The sequence below is a fragment of the Rhipicephalus microplus genome, chromosome 7 (assembly GCF_043290135.1).
Source record: "Rhipicephalus microplus isolate Deutch F79 chromosome 7, USDA_Rmic, whole genome shotgun sequence".
Classification (NCBI taxonomy): Eukaryota; Metazoa; Arthropoda; class Arachnida; order Ixodida; family Ixodidae; genus Rhipicephalus; species Rhipicephalus microplus.
Genome location: NC_134706.1, coordinates 20,665,755 through 20,685,690, shown reverse-complemented (window position 1 = coordinate 20,685,690; position 19,936 = coordinate 20,665,755).

Here is a 19,936-nt window from a genome sequence, read left to right as displayed (position 1 = left end):
GCCCCAGCTGAAGTGGCGGCGCCACCTATCGGAGGTTTGAAAAGTAAGAACAGTGAAAAGAAAGAGAAAAACAAGAATGTCTGCCTGTTTCAAGTTCATTTTAGTAATACTAAAAGCAAATAAATATGAACCGTGCCCCAAAAGCGCAGGCGCGTATCGGCATGCGCACGCGCAGACGCATATTAGCATGCGCACGCGCACTCATTTGGGAATGCGCATGCGTAGGCGCATTTCGGAATGCGCACGCGCATAGAATGCCGCCGAGATGGCTGACCCCACTCGTTTTAGCGCCATCTGGGAAGGCACCGCTGAAGCTGATAACTGATAAGGGCGCGAACATTATTTGGATGCACTAGAATTGCGCTTTTTAAGGCATTGTGGGGATAGTGTCAGTAGCTGTAAATTCTTCCACCGTGGCTACGCGCACATGCCCAGAGGCATAGCGAACACATAGCTGGATGGTTCACACTACACTATCGCGAAGGCTTGCCGCTGTTCGAGTTACATTTGCCGATAATAGTACATACTGAAAAGAAACAAACAACAAGGCGGGAGGTGTGGACGACACCATCCAATAACAATTGTTCCTAAACGTGCGCATTTTTGTGCCGTAAAACCTTAGAGATAAAAATTTGTGGACCGGGAGAGAAAGAGAGAAACGAGAAAGAAAAGGAAGGCAGGGAGGTTAACCAGATGCTAGTATCCGGTATGCTACCCTATACTGGGTTGGAGAATAGGGGGTTGAAAGAGGACTATAAAAGTGCTATCGCGGTAAAACCACGCTGCATGTGTATACAGTTATGTGGATGAGCGTTGTTTTTTTTTCTTTCTTGTATAGCTGTTTCTGCTCGACTCACTATCCTACCTCGCGATGATTTTTTTTTTTCAGAGCGCAATACCGCGCTCAATGACACTTCACAAACAAAACAATGGCAGTAGCTCCGGTGACGATGACACATTCTCGCCCGCCACCACGGCCCTTGCGTATAACCCATGTGAGGCCAATCCTTGCAGCCGCTAGGGCAGCACGTGGTGTCCCACTCTAACTCCTTGTTACTATATTTTATACCGTTACCCGTGCGGTCCTATATAGTGTGTCGAATAAAGAAGTCCTATCACCACTATACGAGGTTCCCAACACGAAAAATAAACGGGCTATGTCGACCCGACTTTAATTCAGCTTCGCACTAGAGGTACCGAGTATGAACTAATGGTAGAGCTAGACGGCCTCTGTTGTTTCTATCTACCTTTCTATTCCTTTGGTCCTACAGGCGCCCGTGAAGACGCCTGTGGGAGCCGCATGTTGAGTTGGCATTCGTCCTGTTCTTTCGTCCATTCTTTGCTCCTCATCCCGCCCTACGAGGAATACTGCTGCCGGTAATATTAACCTTCCTCCCACGAACAACGTTTGTGGAGAACGGCGTCTGCAGTTCGTCGGTACCAAAATCTGGAATAGATTACCCCAGGATATAAAATCGGCTGTTAACTTTCCTCTGAAAGTAAAAAAAACACTTCCTTGTGATTCCTAATGTGTCTCCGTAACCTCCTTAATAGTAACAAAATCGTTCAATTCTTGTATATAAGTATCACTACGTCCAGTGAAAGTTTACTGCGTAGTTGTTATTACTCATTGCCTTTCTTTTGTATGTGTATAAAAATTACATGTTTCTCAGGTTATCTTACCCAAGTTCGAGTATCTGAATTTATATGTCTGTACAATGCCTAACCTTCTTTACTATATCCGCAATGTTTAGCATCTTGTATCCTGGTTCAATGCCTTGTTCTATTGTTTTGCTACATGTGCTATTGTTGCCTTGTGCTATCGTTTGGATACTGTGCCTTTTCATATCGCATTATTGGACCCTATTCTAGCCTTCGGCTATGGGTCCAAACAGTTTTTTGAGCTATCATGTTGGAATTAAAAATAAAGTGAAATGAAATATTACGACAATCACGCTGACGTCACTGCACTGTTAAAATGTTGGCTGAGGGGCGGCGCTGACGTGTTCACGCGCAGCGTTTCTTCGATAACCACCGCAAATGCCGTGCATGTGTTTCCAACGCAACGCGCGTTCTTGTAGCCGTTTGTATCACCGCTGCTATCACGTGCTCCGCGCTGTCTTCATGCCATGGCCGCCGTAGTGCGACCTCTGAGCAAACTCGTCTGCCCGAGAAGCTCGGGTCATCCCGCATAGCACCCCTATATATCACTTGACGCTGGCGGTGCCGATCTCGGAGGCCATGGAAATATCAGCGTGTTTTTTTTAGCATTTCCAGCGATGGCGCAACGAGCGTGCTCGGTTTAGCGTTCCTCGATGCGCGTAGCCCCATCTGCTGCCAAGGGGGCGCGCGCATCGAGGAACACTAGCTTGGATCCTCGCTGATTGCAACATGGCGCCGCGTGCTCATACGCTCACCTCCCACGCGTGTTTCGCCTCCCCCAACCTCTCAGGGGAGGAGGGAATACGCTCATGCATGTGCGCGGTTATATCGCAGTCGGGGAGAGTCGTACGCCTTCGGCTTTCACCGGAACGATTGAGTGGTCGGCACCGGGCGCACATAGGTCACTTGGTTCATCCATAGAGCCCACGTTTCCGAAACGCGCGCGCTTTTCAGACGCAGTGAGGTAACTGTGCCACTTGCTAGTTCTTTTTCGCCTGTAGCTATGAGAACGTCCCGTGTGTCGTTTTTATTTTTGCGGCGCGTTTAGTGTCGAGTTTTAAACGTTGTTACTTCGCTATCGTACTGTGTGTGTTGTTTTCGTGCGTCCTTTTGTGCGTGACCAGCGCGCTGCACGTTTTATCTGCCTGTCATTCTTCGAGCGATTACAAATTGTTGCTATCGCATTCATTGCTTCGCCCTTGTGGTTTTTCAGAAGAAACTTCGTTACCTCGGTCATAGAATTGGCGCAAATGGCATCTCGGCAACGACGGAGAAGCCTGACGCTGTCCTCAAGGTGCCAGCCCCTGACAACAGCCAGCAGCTGTAGCCGTTCCTGTGAGTCGCCAACTTCAACGGCAAACTCCTTCCTAACCTAGCAAAGGTGGCGCAACCATTCTTGATGTTGCTGCGTTCAAACATCCCACGGCGGTGGGATACGCATTTACGGGAAAAGTTCACCAAGACAAAAGAGCTTGCTAGCTTTGCTACTTATTTTGGCATGCTATGACTCTTGTGAACCATTCCAACTATGATGCGACACATCGCAGTATATTTTAGGAGTGATACTTTCACAAGCTTTAGATAATTGCCGCGCAAAGCCAATCACTTCCTTTTCGCGCACGTTACCGATGCCGAAAAAAATACAGCCGACTTCAGAAATACGCCCTTGCAATACTATTTCGTGCTAAAAAGTTTAATGTCTACGTTTGAGGTCATTCCTTCACATTATAGTTACCAACCGTAAGCCGTTTGAATAAATCTTGGATTGAACAACCGGAATTATGAACATCGCAGCGGCGCGTCTGCGGCGCTATATAGTTGCCACATCATCAGCTTTACGGTATTCGCGTATCTTCAGACGATCAAGTGAGAACGCTGAAAGTGATTTCTGCTCACGTGTCCCACCCTCAATTGTGGAAGACGAGGCTCAATAACGAGAGGGAACGTTTTATTTCTTTGCGGTTGGAACCAATGCCCGATTCAGGCCAAAATATTGCCGGAACCGGGCCATCGAACAACCGCACGCCTTCATTGAAGATGTTGCCTGAAGTCTTACGCTGTAAATAAAGAATACGTAAAGACACACTGTGATGCAGTCACCAGTTTTTTTTTTGTTGTTGTTGTGTTGTATTGTAATCAGCACTAATCCTTGTATGCTTAATCTTTTCACATCAAAACCTATCAACAAGCTCAGCTCACCATATTCTATCTTCCTATTTCTTGTCCACTAGACTCATGAATTTGCAGAACGCAGCTTGCATCCCAATGTGCACATTGCACCTTAATGAATTCAATGACATAACTAGTTCACTGAATGACGTCATTCATAAGTTAATTGACTGCTCCTCAGAAGCGTTGACTGTCTTCACTTCCCTGACACCCTGTACCACATAGGCAGAAGATCACCTCATGGACATCCTCACGGCATTTCCTCGAAAAAGATCGTGCTTCATAGGATCTCTCTCTCTTCCTCGAGTAAGCACTTTCTCAACCCTCAAGCGATGTTGAACAATAATGTTACTTCTGGTAGATTCAATCACAACAATAGTTTCTGAGAAAATTGTGATTGACATTCCATAGTGCACTCGTTTACCTAACGCCCACCATACTGGTCTGAGGGCTATGCGGTCACGCTGATACGAGCCATTACGCGGGTGCTATGGTTGCCGGCAATCTTAACCGTAGCTAGGATAGCGCGACAGCTATGGTACCGGTGGTGAACTTTTTTCTGCTTCATTGCACAGATTTCGTCTACAAGTGGTCGTGCCCTGCTTCTGTGGCGTCAACGATTGTATCTACGTTAACGGCCACCCTAATTACTGTCCCTGCTGCTCAACCCATGCTACAACTATTCTGATGGCACCGTTCCACCTTTTGGGCCGGCCGGATCCTTCTTCGATATCAGCACGTTCTGCTGATTTAAACATCCGCCCATCATCCACGCTTTTCAGTGTCCAGGAAAGGGCGACAGCTATGGGACCAGAAATGAATTTTTTCTGCTTCATTGTGCAGGTTGGTGACCACCCGTCTTTGTACTCGAATCGCTATAGTGATGTATGTCTGCTGCTATTCCCTGGCACGCTGCTGCTACTCCCTGGCACGAGTATTAATCATTACAATACGTTTGGGTGATTTTATGTCCTTCAGTTACTCCTGTGCGGGGACGTTGAACTCAACCTAGGGCCGGACGATAAGGTGCTGTCAGCTATTGCCAGCCTTTCAGCTAAGGTAGACCCTCTCCAAGCTAAACTTTTCGCCGGGCTTATTAAAGTTCAAACCAAACAACCTCTATTTGAGCAGAAAGTAACTGATTTTTCTAGCATACTAGCAACGGTTGAGACAATAGTAGAATCATATCACTCGGGTCACTATGTTCTCGATATTCCACAGGCAGTAAGAAGCGAAACGGATGCTCTTCATTCCAGACTTGACGAGCTGGAAGATCGGCCTCGTAGAGATAATTTCATATTTCTTTTATATTGCCGACAATTGTTGAGATGTTTGACTGCACCCAACTAATAACCGGCCTTATATCTCAAAAACTTGCCCTCAACTTATCGGATGAAGCAAAACAATGTGCGCATTGGCTTGGCGCTTATGTTCCCATTAACTGCCGGCGTGTTATTTTCAATGCCAATCATAAAAAATGAAGGATAACGCTTCTTTTTTTCTTAGAGGAACTAATTCTACCCACATAAAGTGTCAGTGAAGACTTCTCAAGAGCAACGCGACGCTATACCGAAAAAGGGTACATAAATTTCGCAAGAGCTCTTGACAGCCATACTGGTTACGCGTAAATATTACCAAAACTTCTCATGTGTACTGCTGTAGGTGTCCTCAATTCGACCGCACTTTCTGCACTAGTTCAAGAGTGCTGCACTTTCGCCCTCAATTTGTTGAGCGCAGCTCGCGCCACCGGCATTTCTGAACTCGATTTGGCGTCTTGCTCCACGAGTTCATTGGCACTTCAGCACTAGCCTTCTCACGAGTTCTCGTTTCCTGCAAGTAGCGCTAGGTAAATGATGTTGCTGCACTTTTGCACTCAACTTGACCGCTGTGCCAAAACCGATGATGTCGGGCGACACTAACACTAGAGGAACTGGTGCGGCACTTGCACGACACTTTCGTGAACTGTGCGAAGAAAGTGCAGCCAAATCGAGTATACCTTTCCTCTAGCGTTGGTGCAGCAGAGAAACTTGGCAATCCGTGAAATTGAAATACTGCACTGCGGGGGTCGGGTTGCAATATTTATAGTTCGGATCGTACTGATTGCTTAGTTGGTGGTGCGACACTGACTTAGAATCGATTAGCGCATGTGTATTTGTAGTACAGGTATTTTGTTTATTACGTTTCGGTAACGACACACGCTGAATCAGAAGCGAGAGTGCGTCATCGGTTCATTCTGAGAAGAGAGCCACGGTGTTAAACCATGTTTGCTTCGTGTTGTTTAGCTTTTCTTTATGTAGTGTGACAAGCTGCCGTTTAGTGAAATAACTTTCGCATGACTGGCGAACATTTTTCAAAGATTCGATGTGCTCTGTACACTCAATGAAATCCAGGCACGTGCCATTAGCCGCAATAAAGCTTGCTGCGTAAACGTGGCTTCTGCGTGAAGTGTACGAGTCGCCTTCACTTGTTAAACGGATGCCAGTAAAAACGTTGCTAATACTGTATTGCTTCGGCATGCAGCAATTGGGGGAACACGAGTACAAATGCTATAGAACGTCTTACTTGCTTAGAAAGGAGAACGCAAACACGTGTTTTAGGAGCAGTAGACGGAGCACATAGTATACAAACGTCATCAGCTTGAAAAAATACCAAGGGGCGAAGCTATACGGCTTATCTTTCTGCCTTCAGCGTTCTGAGTTCCTCTTTGTATGTAGCAAGGGACGCCGATATACGTCGGCATTTCGATGATCAGCCTACACTCGCCTCACGTCAATGCGCCTTACATATACGTAAACACACATGAACTGTGCGTACTGCACCATGCTCGAGCCTCTAATATGCATGGCGGCATGCATACGACGGCCAACATATTGCACCAATATTGCATAAAATATATAATGAACTTGTCAACTTCATGACTGAATATATGCCGGGTTTTTATGCCCACTTCATTCATGTTTCATGTTCGAGCAAAAGGAAGCTTTTTGATCGACTGGTATACATTAGAAAAAAACCAGATGATTTCTTCTTCCGAAGCTCTTTGATTTAACATCTATTGGAGCCCACCACGGTGGTCTAGTGGCTAAGGTACTCGGCTGCTGACTCGCAGGTCGCGGGATCGAATCCCGGCTGCGGCGGTTGCATTTTCGATGGAGGCAGAAATGTTGTAGGCCCGTGTGCTCAGATTTGAGTGCACGTTAAAGAACCCCAGGCGGTCCCAATTTCCGGAACCCTCCACTATGGCGTCTCTCATAATCATATGTTGGTTTTGGGACGTTAAGCCCCACATATCAATCAATCAATCAACACCTATTGGAAGCACCTACTAAACAAGAACAAAATAATTTTCCGCCAAGAAAAAGTGGTGATGACACCTGGGCGTTGGCACGCGTACTTCGTTGCTGAACACGAGTACGAAAACGTAATTGCGCAAGCTAAAAACTATTCCACAATACCACCCTACCTGCCCTACTGAAAGATAATCCTCGGCAATTTCGGAATGCAGTTCGAGGCAGCAGATCTACAACTTTTCATTTACGCGATAGCAATGGTGATGCTGTTTTTAATCTTGACGGCTAGAATGTGGTGAATGATGTTTTTGTTTCTTGATTTTCTGGAGCTACATCATTTTCCCTGCCTTTTGTCTAGCGCTGCGTGTTCTGGCCTCGGTAAATGAAGGCATTTAATTGACTTAGTTGTGCATGAGTATAGCATTAGTGCCTCTTTTTGGTCAGAAGCTAGTACATAACGATGCTGCTGTTACTAACCAGGAAGGCTCCCCTTGTACTGTAGAGGGTAGCTTGAAGTTCCTGCTTCGAGTGTTGACACTGCAGCTGCTTCAACTTTGCTTAAACACGATGGCTCTATTCCGTTCAGCACAAGATTTCGCGTGGGCCATAAGGAATGGTGGATGCTGGGGGCTGTAGAAGTTATTTTCCAGCGAATTCATAGCTTATCTTGCATTCGAGCATTATTTTACTATACAATCTTCATATATGCACAAGCACAATAGATTCTATACGTCTATATTTTGCCGAAAACTACAAATTGTTCGGTATCACTGTCATGGGCCCATTCAGACAAAAGGAGACGAGCTTTAAAACGTTGTACAGTCGTCGACTTGGTTCGCTTGCGGCTTTGCTGAAACGTGTTGCCTTTTCATGGTCCTGGCACACAGTGACCTTGTAGCTACGACATTGTGCCGATCAGCGCTAGGACGAAAACTATGTACAGTGACTGCATTTAGCAGGAACCAAAATGTAGATACTTGTGTAGTTCCTAATTATGAGCAGATTAGCGACTCCACTCCATTAAACAAAGAGCCCAAGCCCACTATGCATGTCTTCTTGCCTTGGTTTAGGAAACAGACTTAAATTTTACTATTCATACTTCGTAACTACCAGACATGTCTATGCAGAAATGCGAAGTGGTGGCGACACCTGGACCGTGGACTGCAGAACCGAGAATAACTGACGAGGAGACAAAGAGGTGCAGAATCGGCCATCCATCAAGGACCACTGAAACTGCCATCGTTGCCGTGGGCTTCGTTGGTGGAAAGAACTTGACAGGTGATCCCATTATAAACTAAGGTTGTTTCGTACTGGTGGTATGTTGCCACTTGCCGTCGTTTCCTATTACTACCAAACGCTTTAGGTTGCACGATAGTTTAACATCTTATGCAATGCTTGTATCATTACCTTGGCCAAGAAGCTTCCACATCGGCTTGGGTTACTTGCGTAAAAAGTGCATCGCGATGTTCTCTCTGTGGCACTTGTCACTGACAGTCTATAAATGCGTGAACTTTGCCTAACTTCATGCCACCGTTCTGGAGAACAAATTTACAGTAAGTGGAAAAGTGTTCAGATGAATTGCTGCATTATACAACCATTCCGACTATAATAATAATAATAATAATAATAATAATAATAATAATAATAATAATAATAATAATAATAATAATAATCATTCTACGTCTAGGAAGTCTATATTTATTCATAAATTTAATTGGATGATTCGCTCAAATCATATCGTACAGCTGTGGCGGCAAGCATTTTCTAACAAGTGACAAATCTTGAAATTCCTGCCAGAACGTCCTCCGTCAAATGTTTTATTAAACAGTGCACAGCCTTTATGCGAGCATACCTTCTTAAAACAGTAAGCATGAAAAAGCTTGAAGCAACGAGAATGCCTAATTCAGGTCAAAGTTCCTGGTTGTTTTCCTGCCAAGAGTGCACAGAATTAGTGCACGAGTCTCCCAGTGAGGGCCCCGTTGCAGAGCGCTATGTGCAGTCTACCCACCTTCAGTACTTTGCCTATTTCCATCAAACGGGTGCACCACGTCTTGCCATGATTGGCAAGTGGCTGGCTCCTTCTTGCAGCTAGACGTCTGGTGCACGCATTGGATGATCCCGCAGGTTCTTCGTGAATTTCGTCGAGCCCTTGTGCCACCGGCAATGACGTCTCTGGTAGATCGTTGCTCGGCTTACGCGTTTTTCTACCTGCTGAAGCTCACTGCGATTTCTTGATGTACTTTTCACTGTCATCTGTAGTGATTTGTGTGAATGAATTCACATTGAATAGAGATTAGAGGGAAGAAGACAAAGCACAGACTCGCAACTTGGTTCATATTATGCTCAGTCTCACGCAAGAGCACACATGAAAGTTACTAAACATTCATGAAGACTGCGGCTCAAAAGTGCATAAAGTAAGATTTACCTTATGCTTCCGAAAGTGCAAGCAATCTAGTACCGAAAAAAGCATATTTTTTTTGTTATGTCATAGATAGACTTCCCAACTTAGCGCATCTCTCCATGAGTAAAGTTTCATTTATTCTCAGCTCTGTTTCTTTCGTAGACAGATTAGATCTACGTTTGTCAGACCAACACATCAACAAACTGAGTTGAATCAGTGCTTGTCCTCTGCCCTCGGGTGTTTGCTGTGAGCATTTTGGAACACTTGTCACAATTATTACCGATACTCTCCTAAGTTTTCGTACTGTCACAAGAATAGTGATCATGAATCCTCATGCGACACTTTAGGGTTACGCAATCGACAAACTTCGGTATTCAGTCCTCAGTTATTATCATGCTAGTGCGATTTTGATGTGATCACTTTCTTCAGACCGGACTAGGGATGTGCGAATGTTGAAATTTAAGTTTGAAGCAAATGGTGATTCAGTTGAATCATTCAGAGTCAACTTTGAGTTGTCTATATAGCATTTTAATGAAAGATGAGCAAAATTAGCATATTTGTAATGACCGAACTAGCTTGCAGAATGTTCTTTTGAGTTCAAACAAAACATGTGCAAACGTCATTTTTTTTTAGTCCAAAGGGAAGTGGAAACAACCTTGAATAGTAGCAGGGTTAGACTTTCGGTAGAATAAAAGTGATAACCTGTAAATGCATTTTAAAATTTACTATACATGAGCACATAAGCTCAGATAACAAGCTTTTAAACTTGAAAAGTCAATATAAGCAAGAGAGATTGGTTTATTTAATCATAAATTTGGGTTTCGTAGCAGTGTGTATTTATCGTGGATAGATGTACAAGTGATGAAACGCCCCTCTCTTGCATAGAAACGATCTTTACAAAGGTTTAAATTCACCTTCTCTACTCCTTCATTTCGAACACTTTGGATTCGATTAACCACAAATTTGAAATCGAAATTTGAAATGATGTAATACTGGTTTGAGCATCAAAGCTCCCGTATATTCGCGCACGCCTAAACATTACCTGTAGTGGCCATAATCTTAATGACATGGTGAGGTTATCTCACAGTTGTGCATACTGGTGGTATTCAAGAAATTTCGGTGCCCTTTCAGTGGCACTTCACAAGCGTAATGAACGTGGCTCACTTTTTCTTCTACCTTGCCAGTCTTTACATCTTACAGATGCAAGTGGCAATCCCACCATGGTTCGTTGTCATCCAGCCCTTCCTGCAAAAAGTCCCCGGTGGACCATTTCTCAGCAGGAAGTTCTTCATCTCCATACCATCGCCCTATGCGTTCCCATGGACCTTCGCTTCAAGATTAGCAACGACTCGCGTAAACATATGTACTACATTGAGTAACCAAAGCAATCTGCAACAGTTGTTTATAAGTTGAAAAATCTTGTGTTCGGGCCATTTTGGTGTAATTTTGATGTGGAGCACTTTAGCTAGTCAACACTCGTAGAGACATGAGCGCTGGTTACGAGAGTTAGACAACACTAGTAGAGCAGCCGGACTCGTATAGAAATGACATGGTTGTCTACAGTAGCCATGCGTACCACAACTCTTAGTTTTATTCACGATGAAAGTAAGAAATAGCTTAACGGAGCTATAGGTTACGAGACATCACGTTTGTCACGTTTTGTTGGTTGACTACACCACTCAAAACAGTACTGGTAATTCTTTTCTTTTCAATTTAGCAAAGCAGGTATTCAAGTTCGCTCTGCACTTCTATTATTGAGATTGCCTCACCCTTTTGGCAAAAATTTTGGCAAGATATAGTGCTACTAAGTGTACCTTATGACATTCCTTTAATTTTACATTGAATCTAATTCTAACTCTACAATCACACATGCATTTCACTGATATTTTCAGTCAGAGTTCTCAGTCTATTCAGGCTAACTATAAACATCCTTCCTTGCAATGTGCGACAGCTAATATATATAACTGGTGTCACGGTGGCAAGTGGTTATTTTTAACATTGGTAAAACAAGTGCACCATGTCTCTTAATGATTAAAAAGTGCTTTTTTTCTAGCTTGAGAACCTCTGCAGATGGCGCATGCAACTTGCAAGCTCTAGGATCGTTCGTGTACATCATTCAGCCTTTGCTTCGTGAACTTCCTAGGTCAATCGTCCCTCATAAGAGTACTGTATCTCTCTTCCGGGCTTTCGGCACCAACTTGGGCAAGTACTGATTTTCTGGTAACTTCTTTTGCAGGTTTTGTTTGCATACGCCTAAGCATTTGTGAGCATTCATGTGATGAAATTTTCTGCAACATTGGAGACTATAATCTGCTGGAAATAATTCCTGCCAGGTAGTGTTGAAAAAAAGCTGTGGAAGTTTTGTATGGTGCTTGAGCGTGAACTCTCATGGCCTTGCAGTTCGTGTGTGTTCGTCCACGTTACAAGAAAATTAGACAATGCAAACCACCGGGGAAGAATAGGCGAAAGAAAAGAGCGTCATCATTTTGTCCAACTTTTATGTAACATGCACCAACTAGCCTAACAAGTTTTACGAAAGTCCAACTTCACGGTGGGCAAGCTGTGCTACAGTCGAGTCTACTTACAACAATACTTGAGTGCCACGAGCATTTAATTGTTATTACCGGTAATTACTATAAACAGGCTGTACAAAAAAGAAAAAAAATCGCAGCATATCCACGGAGTGAATGATGATGAGAGGGGCCAAGCGTCCGTCAGCCCGTTCGTGTTTCCATCCGTCCGTTCGTTCTTGCTTCCGTCTGACCATCCATGCATCCGACCGTCTGACCTTGCGTCCGTTTGTGAGTCCGTCCGTCCATCTGTCCGTCCTTGCGTCCATCCGTCCGTATGCCCGCGCATCCGTCCATCTTTCCGTTTGGCTGTCCGTCCGTCCGTGCATTCAACTAGTGCAAACTCTAAGTACCGCCATCTAGCATCCTCTGTAGCAAATACCCGCTCTAGAGCGGGTATATGCCACTAGTGGCTACCTGCTAATACTACTACATACTTCGGAGGATGTACAGACCCATGCCTTAAAGGAGCTTCGCCCCTAATTGGAAGATGGCAAGTGGTTGTGAGAAAACTGTAATATCGAATGATATGCCAACAGACGTCACTGACAAGGATGACAAAGCAGCGAATTTTTCGGACATTGTTAGAAATAAGGACGTTTCCATGGGACGGCCACCAGCCACATGGAGCCAATGTGTAACGTCTGAAGTTTCGTACGGGACGCGAAAATCTTTACAAATGTAAATTTTTTTACTGGAACTGAAAGTCCGAAAATGCATTAACAGAAGCCATCACCACCCAAGCGTTGTAGCTGATTTAGAAAGTCAGCCTTGCTGAAGTATTTCATCACTATCCGATATATATATATATATATATATATATATATATATATAGAGAGAGAGAGAGATAAAGATGCAAGGAAAGGCAGGGAGGTTAACCAGACGCACATCCGGTTCGCTACCCTGCACTGGGGAAGGGATAAAGGGGAGAAAGGAGGTTGCAGAGAGATGAGAAGGTACACACACTCACGAGCACACTCGGGGAGCACACACAGTCTACAGGCGGTCGCTCAGGTTTGTTGACTTTAGGTTAAGTAGCAGTGCTTTAGTTGCTTTCTGCGCAACTGAGGCAGACGCCCGAGGTCCTAGTATCTTCTGCACACAAATTGGTCCGGGGTCAAGTTGATTCAAAACCATCCGGAGCTGGCATCGCTGTGTGTCGTAGCAAGCGCAGCTGCACAGGACGTGTTCGATGGTCTCTTCAGCTCCGCAGTAGTCGCATGTAAGAGTGCCTGCCATACCAATGCGAAAAGAGTACACCTTTGTAAATGCAACACCCAACCAAAGGCGGCATAACAGTGTCACATCGGAGCAGGAAAGTTGTGATGGTAGCTTTAGCTTGAGCGAAGGATCCAGTTCATAAAATTGACACCTTTGGAAGCTGGTAAATGACCAGAACGTGCGTGTGAAATAGCTTACTGCGAATCCTAAGGGGTGATAAAGGACGTTGTGGTTGCGGCTAGGGGTTCGGCCACTCGAACTTCTTGTATTCGTCTTTCCTTTCAAGTATTTAGCAGTTCATTAGGTTGGGGCACGAGCACTGAATAGGCAAAATTTATTGTTGCAACTGGTAATGCAGCATGCGGGATATCCTGCAAGGGGATTATTTCGCCATACGAAACATCAAAAGTTCACGGTGAAGCATCTTTTCATTGGTATAGCCGATATATTGATAAAACTAGTATCGTTATAAATTGCTTAGACTGTAATCGATTTTAAAAGCATACGTGTCAGCTGAATGATGTCGATGTGTTTGGGCACCTGTATCTACTGTCACACATATATACGCGCTTTGTCCATAATGAAACAAATCTGGTAAAAAGAATATGTTGTGATATGAATATACAATGAGTATTGGTTTCTTCGCACATGGGTACACCGCAGTCAACAAAATTTCTACGCAAAAATGACTCTCTGAAAGTCGGGTTCATGACTTGTCGAAGCCCGATGGCCCATAATATGGTAGGAACAACATAGAAACTGGTCCAGCACACTTCTTTTGATCACATCATGGCTAAAGCAGCCCTTACGCAGTCCTTATGTGAACCTGGTAAACTTTTTTCTCTTTACAAAGCTGAAGAAAAGCCTGTAAGGGCAGTTTTTACGGAATCTCCATCATGTAACGGTGATAATTTAAATGTGATGAAGACCAGATACCTGTTGGCTTTGTTAGGTATCTCTGATTTGCCCGCGCCATTTGTCGTGAAGGCGGTGAGTGGGGTACTTTTCACAAGAGTGTGGCAGATGGCCTTTGCGCAACATGGCTGCTGAACGATAAACCCCTTTATGCTAGCCTAAAGTAGGAACTCGACAAGGTAAAGTCCGCGATAAGAATAAAGAAGAGATTTTTCAAAGACCTATTTCTTCGTTAGACATGACCAAATCTAAAATATTGGCCAATGAAAGCATAAGAGACATTGTTGTGTAGTAATTGCGAGTTGAATTTATGCGAATCAAATGGGGCCAATTCAAACCCACAACCTTACCGTATCGCAACCGATGCTCTACCAATTGTAGATAGGGAAATCTTGTTCTATTATTCATTCTTAGGCCTAGCAAAAATTTGGCATTCTTAAATAATGTCTTACCGGAACTTGCACTACCCAGCGTATGGTATTTCTTCGCACGACATCTAATGGCAAAATATTGGCATCCTTACAGCTTTTCGACCATCGATGGATGCTACAACCAAACTCGCATTGCCTGCCACGTGCTCCCTTCCTCTCTTGGGTGGGCAAGACAGTCGTCCGGAAAATTCCTGTCCTGTGTCCATGGCGTACCTTCATCCACAAGGATTTACCTTCTGGTTCTTGTCTCTTGCTTGTCTTATGGGGAATGCATAATGCAAGTAGCCCATCACTGTGACCTACTCTTCTGTATTCACTGTTTGCAAGGACTCTTTAGAGTTGCTTCTAGTTGTCATTCCGCTGGTACCACTAGTGCATAACCATTGGCTGACGGACTGGACCTCGCATTGCCCCCGCGGGGCGTGCAAGCGATATATAGAACCACACTTGGCTGCAGCTACTCGTGAAATGCTGTGGAATGTACTTACGGTGATATATTGGATGCGAAGCAGCTCTTCACTATTTTGTGTAACGCTGTCTGTGTCTCCGTGCCAACGAGCCGCCCCGCGCTCTCCTCGTCGCATATGTTAGGGCAGTTTTATGTAGCTCACGCCTTCCGTCGCAGTGCGCGGTGACGTCACTTTCTCCCTACCCTGCCATGCGCTTACCGCGTGCCACGCCTCCCTCGCTTCACCCTCTCCACCGCTTGCAACGTTAGAGCACACATCGAGTGAACACTTGGCTCGTTTATCTGCGATTTAGTTGGTGGTGGTGGTAAACATATAATAAAAACCGAGTGGTTGCCGGGGAAGCCAGCCCCTAGTGGTTCAGATTCATTACAGTACTAGGTGGAGTCCTTAGTCAGGGACCCTATTGGTCGTGGCCGCTGTCCTGGCACGTTGGACCATGGCTTGTTGGGTCTGAAGGTCCTGGCAACCGAGAAGGACCGCCTCTCAGTCCTGTCTAGTTGGATTTAGATTGGGGGGAGCGGGGGTAAAGAAGGATGAAGCTGGCATGTCCATGCCATGCGGTAGGTGTCAGCCACCTCCGCGCAGTACTGACAGAGGCCGGAAAAAGAAGAGTCAAAGTATTTAGGCACTGCCGGTATTTAGGCACAGAAGCTTGTTGGTTAATAGACGGAGAAGAATTCTCTGGTTCGCCTTCTCGAGTCATTTGCAGGACGGAGGAAAGCGGCAGTGGAAGTCCCGGTAATGGGTGATTATCTCTCTATAAAATGGGAGAGGAACGTTCTGTCCTGGAGCACAAGTGGGATTGGTGGGCGAGGCAATGGCCCGGGGAATGAGTGCGCGGGTGGCAGCAGGCGCCACCTCATTGCCTGTGAGGCCCTGATGGCCAGGAGTCCAGATAATTGAACGCGGAGAGGGGTAACCTACTCGCGGACAAGATTTTGGGCAGCTAGGCTGGAAATTCATCCCAGTTGAAAATTTTGGCAAGCTCCTTCGGAGTCTGATAATATAAATTGAGAACTGTCGTGTGATATAGCCAGAGCTATGGCCACCTCTTCAGCATGGATAGCATTGGGTGCGTGGAAGGAGAGACGATGCGCCTGCCTGTCTTGGTGGACCACGGCGGCCGTATACAACCCCCACGGTAAGGGCCGGCAATGTCCGTGTAAAATACAATTTGTTTAAAAGCCGAATTGGCGCCGGGGAGCAAGAGCCCGCGCCTCTCGAAGGCCAGCGTTTGACTCACGTGACATATTGGTGGAGAGGGGTCAAACATGAATCGCGTATTTCCGATGTTCGGGCACTCATACCCGCTCCTCTGTGTGGAATTCATTCCCAATGTGTAGGCGATCTAGGAGTCGTCGCGGGGTCAAATCCCGGCTGCGGCGGCTGCATTTTCGATGGTGAAAATTTCGTAGCCCATTTGCTCATATTTGGGTGCACGTTAAAGCACACCAGCTGGTCGAAATCTCCGGAGACCTCTACAATGTCGTCTTTAAGTCATATACTACTTTTAGGACGTTCAACTCCTCATATTATTATTGGTGGAATCAGAAGCACGTGTTGCTTAGCGCACTTTGCATGTTGATAATTTTTGTCAGATTTGTTTTCTCAAAGCTATTGGTGTTAACCATGTGTTTTTGTCATAAATAGAAATGTAATGAATGTACACTTTTCTTTAGTCTATGTTGATCACTATATAGTTGGACAACCTTTAAAAGACCAGAGGCCTACCCAGATAGCCAAAACATGACAGCCGGTCACCATGGAAACGAAAAAACTGTGACTAAATAGACGACTAAAGTCATTTCCATGCGCTCGGCAGTTTTCGAAAAGAGCGGTCACTGGCTGTCAGGCTATTGAAGTCGGTCTTGAGTGCATGCTCATTGATGCACCGGGCTTGTGTGCATCTGTCTTCAAACAGGAAATACCACTGACTTTTATCCTCTAGTATAAGAGGGTGCAAAATTTCATTTGAAGCCTTTACTAGTGCACCGTTATTCAATGACAATGTTTAGAAAGATATAGGGTTGTATTTAATTGCTTGGTTGCTACTCTGCGCATCTGCTGCTGTACAGCGTTGTATAGCTCCACATTTACCAATTACATTTAGGCCTATATTTTTGTATTTTTTTCTACCTTTAGCTCAAATATATTGTCGCTATATGGTTTGTTCAATTGCGAGTATGTATCCGTATGTAATATATTACCCATTCTAATCCATATTGCTATCACATGTAGCCTTTGCCCAGTAAAATGGGAATTCCCTCGTAACTACCACATTAGTGCCCAGACTGTACTTGCAGCTTCCCAAACTGCATTCTTTGTCAAGGGTGTTTTGTTGCTGTTGTTTCAAAAATAAATTGTGATTGCTGCAGTGTGTTCAAATAAACTGTACACTGTGTTCCATTGTCTTTCTTAATAAGCGCTATCTTGAATTCAAGTGCTCGAGAACTTTACTGGTACTGCAACCGCGATTGTGCAGGCAAGGTGGAAAACAGTTGCCCTGTATGAGTCGTTAATGACATTGTCTGTCAGACATTGTAATGATGCATGGTTGAAATGAAAGTGCATACTCCAGGAATGCAAATCCAAAGCCAAGAATATGGAAACTCTACGAGATGAATGTTCAACACTGGGTGCTTCTGGTCTTGTTTTGACAAGTGGGCTTATCTTCATAGCAAAATTGAAGAGGGGTTTACACAAACCTATTTGTTGCACGTATCTTTCCGGTGATGCGCATTTATTTACTCGTAAAACAAGACTCTCAGGTTGAGCACAAATGTTTGCTTGTCATGTGCATTCCCTTGTGTAGAAATATCCATTTTTTTATTTATTCGAAGTCGTGATTGTTCAATGTCACATACTGAGCTTCAGCGGGTGAGTTATCAACTGAGGATTCAAACACAATCTCGCCACTTGGAATCGACATCTCTGCTGTGTCACAGTAAGCACCGCATAGTGTGGCCTGGTATCACACAATAGTTGTTCGTAAAGCACTGAAAAAGCAACTGCCTTTTCGGACTGGGCTTACCTGAATACTGCCATGTTTGTCATACAGCTCTTCGATGCTGTCTGAAAATGTTACGGAAATGAGCAGTTTGGGTTCCAGAATAAAGTGGAAGGGGGTTCAGGCATTCTTAACTAAAAATCTATGAAGCTTGTTAGGCTTCTTTAGTAGTGTGGAGAGTCGCTAAGAAGCAGTTGAAGTGTCGGAAGTAATGTTTCGTGGGCTGAAATGGGCCATAAATGCAAGCATACATCGCGAAATATACCGAAGAAGCTCTTACAAAGGTAAGTTTGGCCTCGCATTGTTACTGGAAGTTACCAATCAAAAGCTACACCACTCCACCTCTGGAGTAGCTCTGCCTCCCCTTCTTTATCCCCTCTTCCCCTAAGAGCAAACATGTTCAAAACACAGTGCATAGGTTCCCGGCTTGCCTGCCCCTTGAAGGAAATCTGTTGTAGTGGGGGCTGCCATACAGTTAAAAAAATCTTCGCTACACCTTTGTTTTCATTTGCCGATGATTGTTGCTTCACACAAACAAAACAGATACTTCTAAATAACATTTTTTGTCGATATGTGACGTACCATAGCCCTTCGCTGATATACTAAACTTCGACTGTACGCTACTGTAAACAATCTCTGTCAACAAGGCACAGTCAGGCCGTCACCCCGGAGACCTGGTTTAGATTCGCACCTTAACCTAAGCTTTTATTCATTCATCAGCATCTTTCTCGACCTTCCGCCCGCAACCAAAGACGCCGACACCAGAACTTCTGTGAATCAACCTCTGACGTGTTTCATACAATAAATTTCTCTAATTCACTTAGTTTTATGTTCGTGTTACGTGACAAAGCGTCAGAGAACTCAGCTTTCTTTTTTGTTAAGGCGGTGCTGAATATTTTATTTAATTAATACCGATACTAGTACTAGTATAATAATTATAGTAAGTGTCTCCTATGTGACAAAAATGCTGGTGAATAGTAAAGCACAGCTTGGTTGTTGATGCAGCATAGATTCGGCATTGCTATGTTTCAATCATTTAAAAGTGCTCGTTGCATTGCCAATACAACCCATTCATACTCTTCCTACATGCTCACCTCAAGCAGACGCCAAAGTTTGTCCATTGGACAGAATGCCCTGCTTTTAATCACAAGGCCATAGGTTCAAACTCGGCACCATGTCCAGTTTCTGTTTACCCCATTTATTATTTTCGTGCGTGTTTAGTTGCACGTCACAGATGAACAGACGTTCCACTGTAATGTTTACTCTTGATATCACCATAATAATCGATTCTGCAAATACGCGCACAACCGCATCAAAAGTACCTCTAAGGTGCGCTATCTGCTTCCACTCTGGATATCTACGCTACAAAACGACTGACTGCATCACGTCGTTTTCAGTGCAACGAGAGTATACAATAATGAGTTTAATTAAAACATTTCGCCCTACTCCATTGCTCTCAATTGCTGGGCAATGGTGCACATCAAATATGAAAAGAAGAATCTCAGGCGAAGGTTACACTGATGCGTTGGCTTCACTGCTATAGTTGCCCAAAACAGTCGAAGAGGTTTAGGCTATTATCACCTCCAATAAGGCTCAACTTTTGTCTGACATCACACCTCGCAGCGATGGACCAGCTACGCATCCTTTTCGAACTGAAGGTTCCCCTGGTAAGTTGCCTTCAACGCAGTACACGCCCAACACTGCCAAAAAAGGTTAGACCCTTATCACCCCCGATAAAGCTCAACTTTTGTCTGACGTCAAATCATGCAACGATGCGCCATCTATGGGCTCTTCCCGAGT